Source organism: Hypanus sabinus, chromosome 1, assembly GCF_030144855.1.
Source record: "Hypanus sabinus isolate sHypSab1 chromosome 1, sHypSab1.hap1, whole genome shotgun sequence".
Taxonomy (NCBI): Eukaryota; Metazoa; Chordata; class Chondrichthyes; order Myliobatiformes; family Dasyatidae; genus Hypanus; species Hypanus sabinus.
This window is the reverse complement of record NC_082706.1, coordinates 73310389-73329199: the sequence shown is the minus strand read 5'-3', so window position 1 is coordinate 73329199 and position 18811 is coordinate 73310389. Positions and strand designations below refer to the sequence as shown.

At 43.5% G+C, this 18811-nt stretch overlaps 1 pseudogene; it reads right to left on the bottom strand.

The window, feature by feature from the left end:
• Nucleotides 1–234: 234 nt before the first annotated feature.
• Nucleotides 235–2329, bottom strand: LOC132402108 (uncharacterized; annotated as a pseudogene).
• Between the last annotated feature and the right edge of the window lie 16482 nt (nt 2330–18811).

Here is an 18811-nt window from a genome sequence, read left to right as displayed (position 1 = left end):
TGGACACATCTTCAGTGATGTTCCTGGAATTATCGGGTGTTTTGGGTCTTTCAACATCATACACCCTCCTCCAGGTGACCCAGCCAGGGCTGATCAGATCCCAGCTTGTGTCCAGATGGCTAGCTACTTATGACTCCATGGCTCCCGTCTTTTGAGCCACAGCCATATTGAGGCCCTCTCTGCCGCATCAGTGGTACTGCAGATGGCTTTCCTTTTCCTCTCTCTCTTGATGCCCAAATTGTTGAAGGCTCTGGCTAAAGAACAGGGTGCAAATCCCCTACATCCAACCTCCACTCAGAGACACCTCACTCTCCATCCAGCCTGCTGACAGTTGCTGACCAGTCCTGCATACTTGGAGAGCTTCCTTTCAAAGGCCTCTTCCAAGCGATCTTCCCATGGGACTATCAGCTCCAGCAGCACCACTTGCTTGGTAGACTCAGACACAAGGACAACGTCTGGTCACAGGGTGGTGGCTGTGATATGGTTGGGAAACTGCCGTTTGAGGTTCACCAACAGCTGCCAGTCCCTCGCAGAGGTCAGGATACCTGCAGAAGTTCTTTTGGTGGGTATTGGCTGCTCCCCAGCTCTGACAAAGGCAATGGCCTGCTCGGAGGGTCAGGACCGCTTCGCCCACTCAACTCCTGTGCTGATGTCTTCAGAACCTGATTATGCCTCCATTGGTATCGTCCCTCACCAAGTGCCTTTGTGCAGCCGCTGAGGATGTGCTCCAAGGTTCCTCGCTTGGAGCACAATGGGCACGCAGATGACTCTGCTTTGCCTCACGTGTGCAGGTTTGATGGGCTTGGAAACACATCGTACACTGCCTGGATGAGGTGCGGCTCGGCTTTCCAAAGCTCAGCCCAGGTCACTTTCTTCTCAACTGAATTCCCCCATCTTGTCCAAGCTCCCAGTTGCTTCATTCTCACCGCCTTGCAGGTTCTCCTCTCCTCCACTGCTGCTCTCACTTCCTCCTGAACAAGGCAGTGCCTTTCCTTCCCTCTGATGGTATCTATTTGGGGAGTTAGAAAGGATCCTAGCCCAGCTCGGCCTCATGTAACCACTCCCACCAGCCTCTTTTGACACAGCCTTGCCTCTGCTTTCTGAACAGCTTCCTCCGCCCTCCACTTCCTGCCAGTCCTCACTTGGATCCCTGCTTTAGCCACCTTCGGATCACTTGAGTCCCTGTACTGTACCACTCCTCTGGCTCTTGTTACCTTGAATTCCTCCTCTAAGGATTTGAAGGGCAGTTGCAGTTTGTTGTGGTGTCCATAGAATAGTCAGTTTGAGCTGCACCAGCTTCTGCGGAATGAAGCCATATGCATTTGCCAGGTTGAGCCACAACACTGAAAGGTTGCCCTTGTTCTCTCTGGCCTCTCTGATGAGCTGTGTCACCGGTATGCTCCCCAGACAGCCCAGCATCCCTGAAATGCCACCCTTCTGGAACGATGTATCAATATAGGTGTTCTTTGCTAGGTAGGTGCACAGCCAATTGGAAACAGCACCGAAGAAGATCTTTGCCTCGACATACAGCAGGGAGATGATGCAGAACTGATCTATCTAGGTGGCGTTTTCCTCCTTTGGGATCCACACCCTTTCAGCCACTCTCCACTGTTCTGGGATCTTCCCCCTTCTCCAGAAGACTTGCAGGATCTTCCACAGACGCAGCAGGAGTTTGGAGCAGTTCTTGTACATTTTGTATGAGGTGCTGTTTGGTCCTGGAGAGGAGCTTGTCCTTGCTTTGCGGATGACCTTCCTGACTTCCTTCAGCTGCAGCTCTGACATGTCGAACTGCACATCTGGTTCAGGGGAGTCTATTAGGATGATACACTCTCCCAACTCCTGCTCTCTTTCATGAACACTATAAATCTTCTTCAAATGTTGGTCTGTGTCTTCCTGCGAAGAGGCCAGTTTCCCACTGTGCTTCTGCCCTAGCAACTCCTCGGTGAACTTGAAGGGGTTGGTGATAAAAGGCAGCACATTTTCAGGCCCTTTCACGCCGCTGCCTCTGATGTCACTCTGTCCGGCGGAGGACCCTGATCTTTTTTCGTCATATGAACATCAGCTGGGCCAAGCCAATGTGCTCCTCTTCTCCTGCCTCCTTGGATTGGAACTTCAGCATTTTCAACTCCTGCCTGATGTTGTGGATCCTCAATGTTCTTTGGTTCTTCGAGTAAGGTGTTCTGGAGTTTTTCTTCTCCTCTTCTCCGAACCCTTCAGCTGCGATGCTGACAAGGATTGTTGTCATGGCTTGTAACTTCCTATTGACCTCTCCCTTTGCCTCCAGAATTTGGTTGCCATCTTCATCAAATTTCTTCAACGGTGAAGTCATGTTAGCTGCAGGTTATTTGATCCGCCTCCTGTTAGACTTGATGTTAGAGGGATTAGTTTGCAAGACTTGGAAGTCGGTCTTTTGAAATATGGGGAAAACCTGATCATCAGGAGGAAACCCACACTGTCATGGGAGAACGCAAGAACTCCTCACAGACAATGAAGGAAATCAAACCCTGATTAGTGATCATAAGCTCTGTAATGTAATGTGCTAATCACTACCTACCGTGTCACCTTAATTGAGTCCTTCTGCGAAGGCTCTGTGAAAACTGAGAGCTTAATCATTAGACACAATAATGTTCCTTATCCAGAAGTATACTAATGATAGTCTGCTTATATATAGCACGAGACACACTTAAAATTTGGTTAATGTTTAGCAAAAAACATATTGCCAGACTTCTCCGAGCTTAGCATTGCTAGCAGAATTTCTGACAGGCCTGAAAGTGCAACATGCAATCATGATAACTACACACCTCTATTTCCAATGAAAGAGCTCATCAAGTCCTCTGAAGCAAAACTCATATGAGACCTTATTGTCACGGCACCAGGTATAACAAGGCCCTCCCATTGCTATAGGCTGTTAGTATCTAGTTCATCACAAAATGTATTCTCAGCTTAAAGCTTTCTTCTCAGACATAAAGAGTGTCAATATCTAAACTGGCACTTGCAAATGCATAAATTAGTGATCGAGATAAATTCATTATCTTGTACTTTTGATTTCAAGCACTGACTAGCCAGGTTCCAGTTTTCTAACAAAAGATACACTGTGTGTTGGGGTTGGGGAGCAAGTGAGAAATGCATAGCTTTGTTCAGAATGTCTATAAAGTAACCTTATCACAACTCTAAAATTCCATTGAGTTTCCTCTGGCCCTAAGAACAATCCTAATATATATTTCATATTTCTTAACCTTACCTCAATGTTTCAGTTTCTTTCTGCTCTAACTCAGTCCTTTCATTGTACTTTGAGATCAAAGTACAACCCTCTCAGTGTAGGATTACATCCAGAATACAGCCTCAACACTCAACATTCTTGTGTCTCAGATAGTCATGTGGTCATGATGTCATAGACACAGAAAAGGCCCTTCAGTCCACTATGTCTGTCAACCATCAAGTTCCAACCTTTACTAATTCCATTAACCAGCCTTCAATTCTTTGCCAATAATACAGCACAGAAACAAGGCCTTTGGCACATCTAGTTTATGCTGATCCTGTCTTTTGCTGAGTCCCATCTACATGTACTTAAAATATAGCTCTATATCCTTCTCATCCATATACATTTCCAAACTTCTCCTAAATTAAAGCCACATCTACCATTTCTACTGGCAGATCACTCTACCCTCACACCATCCTCTGAGTGAAGATGTTGCCCCTCAGATTCACTTTCAATATTTCACTTTCTACACTAAGCCTACAACCTTTAGATCTAATCTCACCCAAAGTGGCACCGATAAGTTGTGACTCTTTGCATGCAGCTCCAAAAGGAATCATCAAATATTTCCAGTTAGGACCACTAAATCTGAAATCCACAGTCACAGTCATAGGTACTTCAGTTAGCAACATTGTTTAAAGTAGTTTTAAAAATTCTATCAACTCTCAAAATCAGCAGACCCCAGACAGCAGATTCAAGTCACAAATGCAGTTCCTCTTTAAGAAAAAGAAAATGAGGAAAGAATGCTGTTCTGCAAGTCAGATTGAAATGCAGAGTCTTTAGACAAGAGGTTCCCATAAAAAAAAGTTGGGAACACCTGCCTTAGAGCCAAATTATCTTCTATCCTGCTGGCCAACATAAAGTCTCTGTAAAATAAAAATGAAGATCTTAAAGCAAGATTACAATACTAGGGAGATATCAGGAACTGCTACGTACTTTGTCTGCTGAAAGTGTTCTCCGTCATCAACTCAGTCGTGTCACCCTTGGTCAACATTAGGCAGGCACTGAAGGAACTGACCACCATGATCAGCAGTCATAAAAAGCCATCCTGTTGCCTCTTCTATCATTGTAGGGGATTTCAACCAGGCCAGTTTGAAGAAAAAGTCTCTGACCAACTATCACCAACATATCACCTGTGAAATCAGAGGAGGCAACATACTTGACCATTGTAATTCCACCATCAAGAATGCTTCCTGTACCATTCCACACTCACACTTTGGAAAGTCCAATCACACGGCTGTATTTCTACTTCTGGTACACAGGCAGAGACTAAAAATCACAGCACCAGTGGTGAGAACCAAGAAGGTATGGTCAAGGGAGGTGGAGGAGCACTTAAAAGATTGCTTAAAGTGAACTGGACAATAATCAGGGATTCATTTTAGAACCTGAGTGAATATACCACAATTGTCACCAACTTCATTAAGACCTACTGAACACACCCAAACTGAAAAATCTGTGGAACCAGGAAATTCATGGTCTCCCAAGGGCATTCAAGACTCATGATCCAAACTATACAGGAAGTTCAGGTACAACCTATGGAAGGCTATGTTAAGAACAAATAAATAATTCTGATTAAAGTTAGAGAAGGAATTGGATGTACATCAGCTTTGGCAGGGTTTGCAGGCCATTATTTCTACAGGGAGAAACATAACCTCATGAATAGTTGAGATGCTTCACTCCCAAATGTGCTCAACAACTTTTATGCAGGCTTTGAAAGGAAGAATAAAACTACACCTATGTGAAACCCTGCAGCATCTGGTAACCCTGTGATCTCTGTCTTGGAGGTCAATGTCAGAACATCTTTCAAAATATGAACACTCACAAGGCATCAGGCTCTGATGGTATACCTGGTAGGGCACTGAAAACGTGTTCTAACCAACTGGCGGGAGTGTTGAAGGACATCTTCAATCTTTCACTGCTGCAGATGGAGTTTCCGAACTGTTTTAAAAGGGAAACAAGCATACCAGTGCCCAACAAGAGCTGGGTGAGCATCCTCAATGACTATCACCCAATTGAACCCACTTCTACTGTAGAAGTTGAAGGAAGAGTTGGACCCACTGCGATTTACCCATTACCATAATAGATCTAGAGTGGATGCAATCTCACTGGCTTTCCACTCTGCCTTTGATCCTCCTCACTGACAATCAACAATAGTGCACTTCAATAATATATACTTAGCCTACTTTTTTACTGAATCCACACCCATCACTGTGTGGCTAGGCACAGTTCAAATGCCATCTATAAATGTGATGATGACACAACTATTGCTCGGAGAATTTCACATGGTGACAAGGAAGCATAGAGGAGTGAGATAAATCATCTGTTTGAGTGGTGCCACAACAACAAACTTGCATTCAACATCAGTAAGATGTTGACTTCAGATTGTGAGACTTCAGGAAGTTCAAGGAACAAACACTAGTCCCTGTATTTTCAAATCCTTTTGCTCTACCACACACTTTACAGCACTACTGTTCACTGTTTGTTGAGATGCAGCTCCTTAAAGACCATGTTAAAGAACAGGAGCTGCAGCTCAATGACCCTTTGGTTTGTTAGGAAAAGTGAAGAGGTGATAGACAGGAGCTACAGGGCTACAGTCACCCCAAAGGTGCAGGAGAAAGATAAATAGGGGAGGTAAGGGAGAACATCAGATAGTGGAGAGCACCCCTGTGGCCACTGCCCTCATCAATAAGTACTCCAATTTGAGTACTGCTGGGGTGGGTGGGGGTTGGCGGGGAAGCAACAGCGGATATGCCTCTGGCACTGAATCTGGCCCTGAGGCTCAGAAGGGTAGGGAATTGAACAGGATGGCAGCAGTAATAGTGGACTCTATAGTTAGGGAACAGATAAGCGATTATGTGGACACAAAAAAGAAACACAGATGGTAGTTTGCCTCCCAGGTGCCATGGTCTGAGATGTTTCTGAACGTGGCCACAATATCCTGAAAAGAGAGGGTGAGCAGCCAAAGGTCATGGTACCTGTTGGTACCAATGACATAGATAGAAAAAGGCAGGAAGTCCTGAAAACAGAATTCAGGGAGTTAAGGAAGCTGAGAAGCAGGACCTCAAAGGTAGCAATCTTGGGATTGCTGCCTATGCCACGCGACAGTGAGGGTAGGAATAGAATGAGGTGGCAGATAAATATGTGGCTGAAAAATTGGAGCGGGGGTAGGGATTCAGATTTCTGGATAATTGGGACCTCTTCTGGGGCATGTGTGACCTGTACTAAAGGGATAGGTTGCACTTGAATCCAAGGGGGACCAATATTCTTGTGGGCAAGTTTACTAGAGCTGTCAGAGTTGTTTAAACTAATATGACAGGGGCATGTCATGTCAACAAAATAGAGAGAGTACAGAGGAGATTTACTAGGATGTTACCTGGGTTTCAGCACCTAAGTTACAAAGAAAGGTTGAACAAGTTAGGTCTTTATTCTTTGGAGAATAAAGGTTGAGGGGGGACCTGATAGAGATATTCAAAAATTATGAGGGGGATAGATAGAGTTGACAGATAGGCTTTTTCCATTGAGAGTAGAGGAGATTCAAACAAGAGGACATGAGTTGAAAGTTAAGGGGCAAAAGTTTAGGGGTAACATGAGGGGGAACTTCTTTACTCAGAGAGTGGTAGCTGTGTGGAATGAGCTTACAGTAGAAGTGGTAGAGGCAGGTTCGATTTTGTAATTTAAAACAAAAATTGGATAGGTATATGGACAGGAAAGGAATGGAGGGTTATGGTTGAGTGCAGGTAGGTGGGACTAGGTGAGAGTAAGCGTTCTGCATGGACTAGAAGGGCCAAGATGGCCTGTTTCCATGCTGTAATTGTTTTATGGTTATATGGAACCAGAATGACAGAGCTGAGGATGAGCCAGCAGGTTTACAAGTGGATGATGGGTGTAACATGAATGTAAGGAAGGACAAGCCAAAGATTGGGTAAAAATGCAGACAGAGGAAAGAGTTCAATTGTACCACAGAGGCAAAATTTAAAAGGGTGTAGAACGCACGGCTGGAGGTGGTATTTTTAAATGCGTGTAGCATTCAGAATAAGGTGGACGAACGTGGTGCAATGGTGGGGGTATCCAGAACTAGAGGGCACAGCCTCAAAATTGAGGGGTGACCTCTTAGAAGAGGTAAGGAGTCTTTTTTTTTAAGCCAGAGAGCACTGAAGCTGTGGAATGTTCTGCCTCTGACTGCATTGAGGCCAAGTTCATTGGTATATTTAAAGCAGAATTTGATAGTTTCCTGATTGATCAGAGCATCAAAAGATATGGTGAGAAGGCAGGTGTATGGGATTGAGTGGGATCCAGGATCAGCCATGATGGAATGGTGGAGCAGATTTGATGGGCTGAATAGCCTAATTCTGCTCCTATGTCCTGTGGTCGATAACTAAAGGTAGGTATGTTGTGCTCCTTCTTTGTCACTTTATTTAACTGTGGTGCCAATTTCAAGGATCCTTGGACTTAGACATCCAAGTTCTTCTATTTTTCAATACTTCCTGTGGTCTTATCTTTCAACCATCTTGGACTTATTTTAATTTTGATTACTCTTTGTTCTTATGCCCAAAAATACACAAATTCATAAATATGAACTTGTAGTAAACATCATCTTCCAGCAGTCCTCCATTTCAATTACACATCTATCTCTACAATGTTTTTACAATCTTTCTCAATTTTTACAACAATTTTGGCATTCATGATAAACTCATTATGGTGCATAGATGTGGCATTTATGTCTCAGCTCTGCTCTCCTGACATGGAACATCTGATTGTCAAGTGTCGCCCATTCTATCCACCAAAGGAGTTCTCTGCCATCATCCTGGTTGCAATGTATATTTAAACCCTGGCAGACATTAAGTTGGCAATGGAGGGGTTCAGCTCTGTTACCAACAGTCATGAGACAGAACATCCTGATTGCTTCTCAATCATTTTGTGGGCCTTTAACCAGGCTGGTTTGAAGAAATCTCTAACAATCAGCAGCGGCACACCTCAAGGATGCATGCTTAACTCATTGCTCTGCACTCTCTCAACATTCACAACTGGTTGGCTAGGCACAACTCAGATCCCATCTATGACATCAGTAAGACCAAGAAATTGATGATGAAGAATAGCTTCTTCTCCTCCACCATTCAAATTTCTGAATGGTCCATAAAAAGAATCTCATTATAACTTATAGCAACTTATATGAATTTTTAAGTTCTAGAAATTTTTATGTATTGCATTCTATTACTGCCACATAAAAGCAACAAGTTTCACAACACATGTCAGTGATGATAATCTTGATTCTAATTCTGATTTTGCATTTATATTCTACATTGCCAAATTAAAATTATTATAGATATCAAGAGAAGAAGTGATCCTAATGCTTCCTCTTAGCTTTTTATTTCTTAACCAACTTTTTATTGAAGCTGCCATTGCTACTTCTACTTTCTGGGCTTATGTTCTGCTAACCTGCATCCGATCGTAGAATATAGGATATAGAACCATAGAGCACAGGAACAGCTTTTTAATGTGCCTTTATAAAGCTTCTGCTATATCTGCCTCCACCACTACCCTTGGCAGTACATTCCAGGTACCCACCACCCTATGTAAAAAAAAACCTACCCTACACATCTCGTTTGAACTTATCCCTTTCATCTTTCTTTTTACAATATTTTTATTCAGAAGAAAAAAAACAAGATTTACAGAGTGCAACACATAGATACATCTCAACATAATTTGTGTACATTCATATATTGTAATAAAATTGATCGAAAAGTTATAGCATAACACATAAAGGTATACCACTCTGTTACCAAAAATTTAAAGTCATACATCATAAAAGAAAATTTTTTTATTAAAAAAGTCAACCCCCTACCAACTACCAAAGAAAAAAGCTGATGGATGATAATGGATAATTAGAAAAAAAAACATTCGCTTAAGAGAAGATAAAAATATACATAAAAGTCTGTGCACTGTTAAATTTTATAAATTGGAAAAGTAATTTAGGAAAGGTCCCCAGATATCATAAAAAGATTGTTTTGAATTTAAGACTGAACAGCGGATCTTTTCTAAATTTAAGACATAATGTCATGTAGCCATTGAAGATGTGTAGGAGGGGTAGACTCCTTCCATTTAAGCAAGATTGCTCTTCTTGTGAAAAGAGAGGTAAAAACTAAAACCTGTAGGTTAGGGGTATTTAAAGTTATATCTTCATTTATAATAATACAAACAAGGCAGTAAGGGGATTTGGGTCAAATTGGACCCTACAAAGTTGTGAGAAAGTATGAAATACTTCCCGCCAAAACTTTTCAATTTTAGGGCAAAACCAAAACATATGAATTAAAGAGGCATCAGCAGAGTTGCATTTACTACAAAGTGGAGAAACATTCGGGTAAAAACTGGACAGCTTCTGTTTAGAAATGTAAGCTCTACAAATTAAATTGTAGAAGAGAATGACGAGCACAGAAAGATGGTTTATTAACCCATTTAAGAATTTTATTCCATCATCAGAAATCTGACAATTTAGGTCATCCTCCCAAGCTTTTTTTAATTTTACCTAAAAAGTCTTGTCTAGAATCAATCAACAAGTTATAGATACCAGTAATAGAACCATTAACAAAAGGTTTTAAATTTAAAAGATCATCCAGTAAATTTTTATCAGGTCCTATAGGAAAAGTAGTTAATTGGAAACGTAGGAAATCTAATTTGAAGGTATCTGTAAAAATGTGTTTTTGGGAGTGCAAATTTATTTGACAATTGGTCAAATGAAGCAAGAGATCCTGAGATAAACAGGTCCCGAAAACAGTTAATACCTTTCATCTTAAGTGCATGCCCTCCAATAATTAATATTTCATCCCTAAGAAAAAGATACCAACTATCTACTCTATCTATGCCTCTCATACTTTGATATACTTCTATCAAGTCACCCCTCAGCCTCTAACTCCAGAAAAAGCAACCGTAGATTGTCTAACCTCTTTTATTTGTTCCCTATTAAATGTCTTCTGAAAACCCAAGTACAGTATACAATATTAGTCTAGTTTTGATGCTACAAATACAATTTCACTTTAGTTTTTTGCATGATATGTACATGGACATGTTAATTGTAATTTGTAACATTTGACACATTATTTGCAGCTGAGGAGTTCCAAATATATGCGGAGTAAGCAGGTCATCACAAAAAATTTGTGCTATCAACAACACACACAAAATGCTGGTAAAACACAGCAGGCTAGGCAGCATCTATAGGGTGAAGCGATGTTGACATTTTGGGCCGAGACCCTTCGTCAGGACTAACCGAAAGGAAAGATAGTAAGAGATTTGAAAGTAGTGGGGGGAGGGGGAAATGCAAAATGATAGGAGAAGACTGGAGGGGGTGGGATGAAGCTAAGAGCTGGAAAGGTGATTGGTGAAAGTGATACAGAGTTGGAGAAGGGAAAGGATCATGGGACGAGAGGCCTCAGGAGAAAGAAAGGTGGGGGGAGCACCAGAGGGAGATGGAGAATAGGCAAACAACTAAATATGTCAGGGATGGGGTAAGAAGGGGAGGAGGGGCATTAATGGAAGTTAGAGAAGTTAGTGTTCATGCCATCAGGTTGGAGGCTACCCAGCAGGTATATAAGGTGTTGTTCCTCCAACCTGAGTTTGGATTCATTTTGACAATAGAGGAGGCCATGCATAGACATATCAGAATGGGAATGGGACATGGAATTAAAATGTGTGGCCACTGGGAGATCCTGCTTTTTCTGGCGGACCGAGCGTAGGTGTTCCACTAAATGGTCTCCCAGTCTGCGTCAGGTCTCGCCAATATATAAAAGGCACACCGGAAGCACTGGACGCAGTATACCACACCAGCTGACTCACAGGTGAAGTGTCGCCTCACCTGGAAGGACTGAATGGTGGTGAGGGAGGAGTGTAAGGGCAGGTGTAGCACTTGTTCCGTTTACAAGGGTAAGTGCCAGGAGGGAGATCAGTGGGAAGGGATGGGGGGGACGAATGGACAAGGGAGTCATGTAGGGAGCAATCCCTGCGAAAAGCAGGAAGGTGGGGGGAGGGAAAATGTGTTTGGTAGTGGGATCCCGTTGGAGGTGGCGGAAGTTATGGAGAATTATGTTGGACCTGGAGGCTGGTGGGGTGGTAGGTAAGGACAAGGGGAACCCTATCCCGAGTGGGGTGGATGGGGTGAGGGCAGATGTGTGGGAAATGGGAGAGATGCGTTTGAGAACAGAGTTGATGGTGGACGAAGGGAAGCCCCTTTGCTTAAAAAAGGAAGACATCTCCTTCGTCCTGGAAAGAAAAGCCTCATCCTGAGAGCAGATGCGGTGGAGATGAAGGAATTGTGAGAAGGGGATAGCCTTTTTTCAAGAGACAGGGTGGGAAGAGGAATAGTCCAGGTAGCTGTGAGAGTCTGTAGATTTATAGTAGATATCAGTAGCTAGGCCGTCTCCAGAGATGGAGACAGAAAGATCAAGAAAGGGAAGGGAGGTGTCGGAAATGGACCAGGTAAATTTGAGGGCAGGGTGAAAGTTGGAGGCAAAGTTAATGAAGTCGATGAGCTCAGCACGCGTGCAAGAGGCAGCACCAATGCAGTCGTCGATGTAGCGAAGGAAAAGAGGGGGATGGATACTGGTATAGCCTTGGAACATGGACTGTTCCACATTTGTACTATGTTGATTTGACTCCAGCATATAGCAATGCTGTTAAAAATACAAAGAAGAAACAGAAATAATCAATTTGCACCAATGCTGGTAATTAACTAGAAGGATCACTTCATATGGCATCTTCCACATAAGTGTTAGAAGTTCCTCGAGACATACAGAAACACTGTAACGAAAACTTGGACTCTGAAGCATTGCTTTTAAACTAACCTTACTCTGCTGGACATGAATAAATGGATGGCTGTATTTTTTTGCAGTATGATAGGAACATAAGAAAACAAGAATGCAGCATTGTGAAGCAAGAGTAGGCCATCGGTCCCTTCAGGCTTGTGTCACTATTCATCAAGAAAATGGCTGATCTTGTGTCACAACTCCATTTTCCTGCACTATTCCCATATCCCTTGACACCTTTAACATCCAGAAATCTATCATTCTCCATTTTGAATGAACTCAATGACTGAGCCTATGGGGTAAGAATTCTAAAGATTCACCATCCACTATGTGAAGGAAGTTCTCCTCATTTGAATCCTCTATGCCTCGTCCCTTTGTGAAACCCCTGGTTCTATACTCTTGCCTGTATCTGTAAAAAACCTGTAATTGCTTTGTAAGTTTCAGTGAGAACTTCTTTTATTCCTTTAGAGAATACAGGCATAGACTTCACTATGTCTCTTCATTCAGTAATCTATAAAGTGGTCTAGTGCATCTGCATTGTGCTCTCGAGTTGGGAAGAAGCTGCATCTGTGGTGAGAGAAACCAAGTTGATACTTCCAGTCAAAGTCCCTTCATCAGAACTGTGGAGAGAAAGGAAGCTTGTTACCTGTAGGGAGGGTGGGTGTCTCTGACAGGATAAGATCAGGGTGACCCTGGTGATAAGCTAAAAACAAAGTTCCCTAGTGAATGAGTCAAAAGCAAGATCTTCTAGTAGCTACCCATTTCAACTTCTCATTTCCATTATGACATAATCTGTCCATGGCCTCCTTTACTGCCATGATGAGGCCACATTTAGGATGAAGGAGCAATACCTCATTTTAGACCATAAGACCATAAAACAGAGGAGCAGAATTAGGTGATTCAGCTCCTTGAGTCTGCTCTGCCACTTGATTATGACTGATTTATTTTCCCTCTCAATACCTTTCTCTTGCCTTCTACCCATAACCTTTACACTCTTACTAAACAAAAATATACCTACCTCTGCTTTAAATATACCCCATGGCTTGGTTTCCACAATCAACTGTGGTCAATAAATTCCACAACTTTGACATACTGCTATAAGACGTAGGAGCAGAATTAGGCCATCTGAGTATTCAGTAGGCATCGAGTATGCTCTACCATTCCATTATGGCTGATCCCAGATCCCTCTCAACCTCATATACCTACCTTCTTGCCATATCCTTTGATTCCCTGACTTATCAGGAAACTATCAACTTCCACCTTAAATGTACCCAAGGACGGCCTCCACCAATGTCTCCAGAGCATTCCACAGATTCATCATTCTCTGGCTAATAAGATTCCTCCTTACCTCTGTTCTAAAAGGTCACCCCTCAATTTTGAGGTTGTGCCCTCTAATTCTTAATACCCCCACCATAGGAAATATCCTCTCCATATCCACCCTGTTTATTCATATTAGTATTTGGTAGGGTTCAATGAGATCCCTCTCATTCTTCTAAATTCCAGTGAGTACAGACCCACAGCTGCCAAACACTCTTCATATAATAACCCCTTTATTCCCAGAAACATCCTCGTATGTTAACCCCCTTCATTCCTGGAATCATCCTTGTGAATCTCCCCTGGACTCTCTCCACTGAGAACACATCCTTTCTGAGATATGGGACCCAAAAGTGTTGTCAATACTCCAAGTATGGCCTGAGTAGTGTCTTATAAAGGCTCATCATCATCCCCTTGCTTTTACATTCTATTCCCCTTGAAACAAATGTCAACATTGCATTTGCCTTCTTTACCACAGACTCAACCTGTAAATTAACTTTCTGGGAGTCTTGCACATGTATTCCTCAGTCCCTCTGCACCTCTGATGAACCTTCTCCCCAGTTAGATAATAGTCCACAGTTCTATCCCTTTTACCAAAATGCATTATCCTACATTTCCCAACACTGCATTCCATCTGACACTTTTTTGATCATTCTTCCAATTTGTCTTAAGTCCTCCCACAATTGCATTGCTTCCTTGGCACTAACTACCCCTCCACCTTTCTTCATATCATCCAGAAACTTTGCTAGAAAGCCTTAAATCCCTTATCCAAATCATTGACAAATAATGTGAAAAAGTGGTGGTCCCAATACTTACCCCTGAGGAACACTACTAGACACTGGCAGACATCCAGAAAAGGCCTCTTTTATTCCCACTCACTGCCTCCTACCTGTCAGCCATTCCTCTATCCATGCCAGTAAACTCTGGCTAAAGAATTTTTTTTCTTCATCTTTGTTCTAATGGGACATTCTTGTAATCTGAGTCTGTGCCATCTGGTCCCAGACTCCCCTCACTACTGAACCCATCCTTTCTACATCCACACTAACTAAGCCTTTCAATATTTAGTAGGTTTCCTCTCCCCCACCCCCACCATTCTTCAAAACTCCAGCAAGTACAGGCCAAATCCAGCAAATACATCTCATATGTTAATCCTTTCATTTCTGGGATTATTCTCATAAACCTCTGGACCCTCCCCAATGCCAGTCCTTCATTTCTTCAATATTGTGACCAAAACTGCTCACAATACACTAAATGCAGTCTAACCAAAGCCTCAGCATTACATCCTGGATATTATTTTTCATTTCTTAACCACTCTATGCCTCCTGCCAGTCAGCCAATGTTCTATGCATGTTAGCATCTTTCCTTTAATAGCATGGGGTCTTACCTTGTTCAGCAGCCTTATCTGCTGCACCTTGTCAAAGGCTTTCTGAAAATCCAAGAAAACAACATCTCCTGACTCTCCTTTGTCTATCCTGACTGCTACTTCCTCAAAGAATTCCCACAGATTTGTCAGGCAAGATTTCTCCTTAAGGAAATCAGATCAACTTTTGCCTATATTATCATGTGCCTCAGAACTTCATCTTTAATAATGGACTCCAACATCTTATCAATCACTGAAGTCAGGCTAACTGGCTTGTAATTTCCTGTAACTTTCTTCCCTGCCTTCTAAAAGAGTGACATTCGTGATTTTCCAGTCCTCCAGAAGCATTCCAGAATGTAGTGATTCATGAAAGATTACTACCATTGCTTCCACAATCTCTTCAGCTACCTCTTTCAGAACTCTGGGGTTTAGTCCATCTGGTCCAGGTGACTTCAGCCTGGGTAGCCTCCAACCAAATGGCATGAATATCAGTTTCTCTACCTTCTAGTAATTTCTCCTCCCCCTTCTCTCTTTTTCCATTCTTCATTCTGATCACCCTCTCACTGCTTCTAAATTTCTTTACCTGACCCTCACCTCCGTTTCTTCTCTTTCTATTTTTTCAATAGTAGACTGCCCTCTTCCATTAGATTCCTTCTTCCTCAGCCCTTCACTCTTCTACTTATCCCTTCTCAGCTTCTTGCTTCATTTTGCCTCCCCCAACCACCCCCCTTACCTATTCTCACTTATCACCTGCCAGCTTGTACTCCTCCCCTCCAATCTTCTTATTCTGGCCTCTGCCCACTTCCTTTCCAGTCTTCATGAAAGGTCTTGGCCTGAAACATTGACTATTCATTCAAATAATAGATGCTGCCTGACTTGCTGAGTTCCTCAAACATTTTATGCATGTTTCTCAGGACTTCCAGCATCTGCTTAACCTTTTGTTTTTAATGTTCTCCCTTAATGTCTTCTTTTGGGTAAGGAAGCCAAAACTGAACATGATTTTCTAGCTGTCATCTCACCAAGGCTGTATACAAATACAGAAGGACATCATTATTCCCACACTGAAATGTTCTTGTTGATAAAGACTAATTTGCCTTACTAATTGCTCACTACACATTCCCAGTGACTTGTGTGGAAGGACACCCAAGTATCTCTGAATACCAATATTTTCAAATTTATCACCTTTGATTAAACATGCTTTTCTCTTTTGCACAGCAAAGTGTATGACCTCACAGTTTTCATATTATGTTCCATTTGCCACATTCTCAACACAAACTTAGCTTGTCTATGTTCTTTGAAGCCTCTTTACATCATCTTCTCAACTCAAAATCCTTTGTAGTTTCAAATGGTCAACAGGTTGGTCTGCATTTGTAGGAGGAGAAACAGAGTTAGTGTTTCAGGTCAAAGAGCCTTCTGTCATAAGGGGACAGGAGGCTGGACCCAAGTGCAGAATGCAGGCACTGAAGTACTAGGGTCAGGACGGGAACAATTAAACCATAGACAAGATGTTGAGACTGTGGTGTGCATGAGGGATGTGATGCTCAAGGTGATGCTGGGGTTCCGAGAGAGTCAGAGTTCAGTCAAGGCTGGAGGATCCCAGAGCTCAGGCAGGGTCTAGGAGTTCACGGGGCAGACAGCATAACTCCTGGGCAAGGACCAGACCTCCCAGGCAGGAATATAGGAGCCTGAGCAGATCACAGGGCACCTGGGTAGGTAGCAGGGCACAACCTGTTGGCAGCAAGGGACAGGTAGGGGCAGAGACCCACACCAGGCAACAGCAGTCTGGCCAAGCTTGCTCAACAGAGGCAAGGTATAGGAAGGGAACCTGGGCAAGGGTGACTACCAAACTTACTCAAAGAACTCATCTTTAACATGAGGAACTCCAAGCCAGGACAACCAGGCTAGGCAGAACAACACCCCAACTCCACTCAGTCCCAGAGCCCCCTATATACACCACCAGCCGATGCGCATCAGGTGCGCCTCCTTGAGCCCCAACAAGCCACAATGATCCATAAGTGTGACTAATTGGGCTCAAGGGCGAAAGGAGGGATGGCTACAAAACCTGGAGTCCGGAGTCCGCAGACTTGATCAAGACCCGGAATGTGGGCTCCAGACTGGACCATAACAGTACCCCACCCCCCACCCCATCAAAGGGAGACTCCAGGCAACCGAGGAAGGTTTCTAGAGCTAGAGAAGATACGGATGGGTGGGTGGGGAAATGTTCAGACAATAGGGGACCCCAGGGTGACGGGACAGGACTACAATGCCTGCATTGCTGGGTCCATGCTGGGGGGTGGGGGGGGGGGTCATTCTGTCATAAGGGGTCAGGAGGCTGGACCCAAGTGCAGGACACAGGCACAAGTACTAGGGACAGGACAGGAACAACTAAACCACAGACAAGATGTGGAGACCATGGTGTGTGTGAGGGATGTTCAAGGTGATGCTGGGGTTCCGAGAGAGTCTTAGAGTTCAGGCAGGCAGGAGGATCGCAGAGTTGAAGTAGTAAAATGGATTCAACAGTGGCTAGATGGGAGATGCCAGAGAGTAGTGGTGGATAACTGTTTGTCAGGTTGGAGGCCGGTGACTGGGGGTGTACCTCAGGGATCTGTATTGGGTCCAATGTTGTTTGTCAAATGGGATAGTAAATTGGATTAGTAAGTATGCACATGATACTAAGATAGGTGGCATTGTGGATAATGAAGTAGGTTTTCAAAGCTTGCAGAGATTTAGACCAGTTAGAAGAGGCTGATGGAGTTTAATGCTGATAAGTGTGAGGTGCTACATTTTGGTAGGAATACTCCAAATAGGACATACTTGGTAAATGGTAGGGCATTGAAGAGGGCAGTAGAACAGAGTGATCTAGGAATAATGGTGCATAGTTCCCTGAAGGTGGAATCTCATGTGGATAGGGTGGTGAAGAAAGCTTTTGGTATGCTGGCCTTTATAAATCAGAGCATTGAGTATAGGAGTTGGGATGTAATGTTAAAATTGTACAAGGCATTGGTAAGGCCAAATTTGGAGTATTGTGTACAGTTCTGGTCACTGAATTATAGGAAAGATGTCAACAAAATAGATAGAGTACAGAGAAAATTTACTAGAATGCTACCTGGGTTTCAGCACCTAAGTTACAGGGAAAGACTGAACAAGTCTTTATTCTTTGGAGCGTAGAAGGTTGAGGGGGGACTTGATATAGGTATTTAAAATAATGAGGGGGATAGATAGAGTTGACATGGATAGCCTTTTTCCATTGAGAGTAGGGGAGATTCAAACAAGAGGACATGACTTGAGAGTTAGGGGGCAAAAGTTTAAGGGTAACACAAGGGGGAATTTCTTTACTCAGAGTGGTAACTGTGTGGAATGAGCTTCCAGTAGAAGTGGTAGAGGCAGGTTCGATATTGTCACTTAAAGTAAAATTGGATAGGTATATGGACAGGAAAGGAATGGAACGTTATGGGCTGAGTGTGGGCCAGTGGGACTAGGTGAGTGTAAGTGTTGGCACGGACTAGAAGGGCCGAGATAGCCTGTTTCCGTGCTGTAATTGTTATATGGTTATAGTTCAGGCAAGGCAGGATCCCAGAGCTCAGGCAGGGTCTAGGAGTTCACAGGACATGCCACATAACTCCTGGGCAGGGCCTGGACCTCATAGGCTGGAACACAGGTTAGCAGGGCACCTGGGTAGGTAGTAGGGCACAACCCATTGACAAGATAGGTAGGGGCAGAGACCTCTGGGTGAGCCACATAACTCCTAGGCAGGAACACAGGGCACCTGGGTAGGTTGCAGGGCACAACCCATCAGCAGCAAGGGATTGAAAGGTGAAGAGTCCCCCACCAGGCAATGGCAGTCTGGCCAGGCTTGTCTGACAGAGGCAAGGGATAGGAAGGGAACTAGGTCCAGGGTGACTACTAGACTTACTCAAGGAACTCGTCTTTAACTAGGGGAACTCCAAGCCAGGGCAACTGGAGGAACAGGATAAGCAGAACAACCCCCAAGGAAGGAACACAGGGGCCTGAGCAGGTCGTGGGGCACCTGGGTAGGTTGTGGGATACAACCATCATCAGTGAGGGATTGGTAAGGCAGAGACCTCTGGG